We start from the raw sequence: 5,543 nt of genomic DNA on the forward strand, positions 1-5,543 counted from the left end.
TTTCTCAGTTGGCTAATTCTGGCATAATATATATAAATATTATCTCTAATATATAATATGAATATATAATATCTAATATATCATGAAGAACCTGCAAAGGCTGGTTATTAGGTGACTCTTAAAAAATTAGTTTCCTGCAAATGGAGTTTTCATTTTTCTAAATTTAATCCAGATTCCTTGAGAACATTTGGAGAAAAGCACAAATCTAGCTTAGCTAAAAACAAACACTCTAAGGGCCAAAATTCTCTACCTTTTTTTCTCTTCTGTAATCTGCTCTGGGGCCAGAAAACTGATTTCAGTTTAAGTCCTTTCTTCCTTATAGGATACCTGAATGCCAAACTGACTATCTACTTATGTCAAAATGCTTAGTAGCTGACTTTTAGGTCAGGTTGTAATTATATTATCTCATTTATATGATGCTGGCTTAGAGTGGAAATAGGGTTTACTTATCATTGGATGAATACAGTTAAATATTTCCCCCAATATTTTAGCAAATAACAATCTTCAGTTAATCACTAAAAAGGGTTATTTCACAGATATCTCTTTAATTTTTTAAGCTGTCAAATTCACTCGAATAAAGTAATTAATGATATATTTATTATCTATTTATTTTTCCCTTTGTATTTGAAATGGAGTTGAAATAAAGGAAGCCTTACATTTCCTATTTGAAGTAGAGTTAGGTGCTGAAAAGTTTTGTAATTATCTAAAAATGAGCTATTATCTAAAAAATATTGGCATAAAACTAAGGAATACCATGTTATTCTCTGACATAAAATACAAGAACCTTAAGAACAACAAGAAAAGGTAAAAAGAGAAAGGAAACACTAGGAAGAGGAACACTTTAAAAATATTAAACTATTAAAAAGAAATATTTTAACCATGAATCAAGAACAGAGTATTATTAAAAAGAACTCACAGAAAGAGAAAAAAAAGTTAGAAATTAAAGTTTGAATAGAGAAAACTATTTGAGTTGGAAGTGGAAGTTGAGAAAATCTCCCAGAAAGTACAGCAAACTATCCACCAGATTCAAAATGGGGAAGAAAAAATAAGAAATTTAAAGGATCCATCCAGTAGGTCTAATATCTGAAAGATAGCACTTCCATAGAAAACAAAAGAAAGAACCGAGTAAAACATCACTTATATCTTGGAATAAACAAGAATTTTTCTTTCCAAAATTGAATGACTTGGGTGTCCAGGTTGTGGCACCTGAATGCCTATAAAGTTGGGAGACAAATTCATGCTAAAGCATACTATCACAAAATTTCATAATCCTGGGGACAAAGAAAAAAGTTATTATAAGAGTCCAGAGAGTTAAAAAAAAAAAAGGCAGTTCTGATAAAAATAATCAGAAACGTTTGGACTTTTCAAGAGTAGTATTGACAGCTAAAAGGCAGTGAAGACCTGCCTTCCCCCCCCCCCCATTTTTTTGAATAATTTCCAGTTGGAAGTCTATGCTTCCCCACACAATCAGTCAGGGGGAAATCAAGGGTGCTTCAAGCACTCAAGTTCTCAAATAACTTATTTCTTTTTGTCATAAGATTTTGGGAGAATGTGTTCCACCAAATCAAAGAAATAAAACAGGAAAATAGAAGTCGTGAGATTTGGGGAACAGGAGATGGCGTGCAGAAGAGGAGTAAAAGCGAAGGAAATCACTGCTGAGGAAGAAGTTTCCAGAATAGAGCTGTGCCCCAGGAGTACAGAGCAACTGGCTAAAAGAGGCAGAAATCAGAGGGCTCCGTGAAAACACCTCTCAAAGCAAGTGAAATGAATGAAATACCTGATGTATCCGAACCTCTAGAGAGGAGATTTACTAATTGACGAAGAATTTTAGGTTGGATTTGTAACGAGCATAATGAAAACTAAGCAAGTAGATAAAATTAGAAAAATACATTAACTACACCGAAAACTACAGAAAGGGAAAATTGATCATAGTTTATTTCACGGACAGATTTGAGTTAGTTTATTGTCATAACATTATATATTCTGAATATTAATCTAAATAAGGTATAATATAACTTCTTAGAATGATGTGGGACATGGTAGACAGGGTCTGAGTTTTGGGGGCAAAGGGTTGGCAGGAAAGATAACTAAATGTTTACCTTCCATAGTAGAAGTAAATAAATTACACTTAAAACTGAAATTTAATAAGTAGCAAAAGAAATCTTTTTTTTTTTTTGGAAAGTCGGTTGCGTGCACCAACATAAACAGCTAAATGTAAAAGTTGTTGCCATGGGGAGAAAAAATGGGGGAGAATGTGTATGGAACTGTGTTCATAATAAATTTTGAAGAAATAGTTCACTTTGTTAAACTCCTTGGAATTATAGATTTTATTAAATCAAAACTAAAGCACAAAAAAACCTAAATCTAAACAAAACAAAAGAACAACTTAATCACATAAAATGCAAAATATTTTTAAACTTGTGACTTTGGAAAGATTTGAACGCAGGCAGCACTTCATATTCCTCATTTTTCTTTTAAATTTCTTTCTTATTTATTGGCAATATGTAGAGCAAGATAAACACGTGTTCTCACAAACCAACTTGAATTTTTGTTGGAACCAAGCAGGGTATAAATATATAGCGACATCAAGTCTAATAAGGATTAAAATCTAACAAATATAAAACAAATGGAGGGAAATTAGATGTCCAGCACAAATACATAAAATAGGGATTTGGGATATGGAAAAATCAGTGCCTGACTCAATAGCAGTTTATCTATAATTCTTTAACGGTTTCTATGACCATTACGTGGTTAATTTTTGTGTTTTGAGTCACAGTAGATGCAGAATATAATATACTGTTTCTTATGAAGGAATTGAATTAATGTGTGAGGAAATGTAGTTCGTTTAATAATTAGAAAATGACACGAGAAAGAAACCAAAATTCTAGGACTAGGGATGACTTCAGCACACTGAGAGGAAAGTAGAAGAAACTCAACAGAATGGAAAGAAAGCAGACATTTCAGGGAGAGCTGCATTTGCAAAAGGGCTTAAGGATAGGAGAGATTTCTGTTTGGACAGAAAGAAGAAAGATGATGAAATAGGAAACTAGGATGAAAATCTGCATAAAACTGGGAAGGAAGACACATACTGGCAAATCAGGGACAAGAAAATGATAGAGGTGGGAGCAGATTATTGAAGATTACGGATTTTAATATAACAGGTACCGGAAGTTATTCTGGAGTCTGGAAATGTGTGAATAAAAAGATTTTCAGATGGGTACAAGAAAAATCAGAGAGGAAAAAGTCTGGTGGCAACAAGGTTAGTCAGAGATTGATTGCTTGAATGAATTGATTAACATTTTCATTAGAGTGGAACTGGTGAGATGGGTATAAAGAAACATATCTAAGAATTTGTGATATTACATATTTTTTATATTTATGAAATAGGGTGAGAGAGTAAAGTGGGCAATTTCTGAAGAAGAGTTTGATGAAAGGCTTTTGAAGACACATTATAACTCCTGTAGCCAGTTATTATCAACACATTTGAAAGATTTCTTCTCATCTTCTGTTCTGGACTGCTAAAGATCTCTAATTAATCTTTTTTTTTTTTTAAAAACGTGTATAATAGGAGCTACTCTACAGAGACCGGGGCCTTGCACAAGGTTATCAATGTGAAGACAAAAATTGGGGAACTGCTGTAATTATTAAAAAATTTCTACTCCTAAGAAAACGATCACTGAAATAGTCAAATAATCACAGCATTTCTTTAAGTACACAGATAATGACTTTCATTTGTATGTCTGTTTAGCTGATAGAGATACCGCCAGTTTTTGAGTTGATAGGTATGTGCAAATAAATTCTATCTTTCATTGTGTGTTGTTTAATCTCTATGGGTTTGTCATTACAATGAGATCTGTTTTCTCTGTATATGTAATATATGCATATGCATTAAACTGTTTTCTGCATATGTAGTTAAGTACATTCCCTTCATTTTTATTGTTTAAAATGTTAAAACTATCAGATTCCTATGATGAGCAAGAGCGAACTTAATTAAACAGACAATAACTTAATCACATCACTGCAGTTGAAGTGAGTGGCAGATGTGTAGCTGAAATTCTATTTAAGATTTTAAATATTTATATTGTAAGCAATAAGTCTAAATGTTATTCAGATTGCGGCTACCCACACAGCAGGAAGAGGAGGAAAGTGTGAGAGTAGGTGGGGTTGCTGGAGGATGAAGAAGTAGGGAAGATAAGGCACCTCTCCACCCCGCATCTGAATTATTTTGTAAACCACAAGCATAAGGAGCCTTTTTGAATACTTGACTTGGACTTACAAAATTTTAGCTTACAACATTGTTTCCTTTTATTTGGACACTTTGTCAAAATTTGGTTTGTTCATTATAGCCCCAGACTATTTCCTCTCTTCTAACTAGATGAAATAATTATAGTTTTTTTTTTCCTGAACAATAACAAATCAAGCAGACCTGAAACACTTGTGTTTTTCTAGTTATTTTTTATTGTGCATTTCTGAAAAGTTAAAGCCAACTGCTGCTCTCCTCTGGTGGTATTAAACATTAATAATTTTATCAAAAGAGCTATTGAAGTTTTGACTTTGTGGTTCAAATTCTCATTTGAAGAAGAAATATGCCTGCAGGCCATTAATCAGGAAGAAATGTTGAAAATTGGTAATACTGCCCGTTGTGTGTGGCAATGTTGAAAATTGGTGATACTGCCCGTTGTGGCAGATGGTGGCGATGGAGCTTACCTCATTTCATGTGTGTATAATACACACCCTGCTAATGCACTGCTTCTCAGATGGAAAGTTTTAGAAACCTTAACTCTAACATGCCTCCTGGCACCAGATCAGAGTCAACCATTCTTGAGGAGAACCAAGTTCTCTTGGCACAGGAATGGAGAAACCAAAAGCTTTTTATACTCAAAAACTTCAATCCAGTGTAAGGAAAAGCAACATGGAGGTTGTCACTGGTGAGTGCAACAGGTAGACTGGTGAACCTATCTGAGGTACCTCGTGAGGTGCCACTAAGTAAGGGAGTACTTTTCAGTACCTTGGATACTGCAGTGAGTAAGATGGGGACCCATCCCCAGAAGCAAGACATAGTGGGACTTCTGAGTCATTGGAATTTTGCCCTAAGTAATGTCTACTTTGTATGTCAGGCAGTTAAAAACAGGAAATATTATCTATATATGCATATAAAATGACTGGAATTAAATACACAAAATGTTGACTGTGGTTATTTCTGGATACTGGGACTCTGGTAGATTTTTATTTTCTCTATTATTTTCTTTTGCATTTCTAGATTTTCTGCAACATTTATTAACGTTATTATCTGAAATGTTAAACCCCCAGTAAGTGAAAAATGTTGAAGTTCTGAGTCCAAATTTGTGGAATACAGTTGGCAGTTCATATATCAAAGTAAGGCCCGCAGGCTAAGGTGAGTTTAGTTCAGGTGTCAGGGCTGTTGTCCAGAGGTCAAGCTGGGAAGGGCATAGATGGAGGCTTGGTCTGAGCATAAGTCAGGGAGTCAAGTGCACAGGTTCAATCTAGAAAGAGTAGTAGGAGAGGGAAGCGAAGGCAGGGCA

This window comes from Tamandua tetradactyla, chromosome 21, assembly GCF_023851605.1.
Source record: "Tamandua tetradactyla isolate mTamTet1 chromosome 21, mTamTet1.pri, whole genome shotgun sequence".
NCBI lineage: Eukaryota > Metazoa > Chordata > Mammalia > Pilosa > Myrmecophagidae > Tamandua > Tamandua tetradactyla.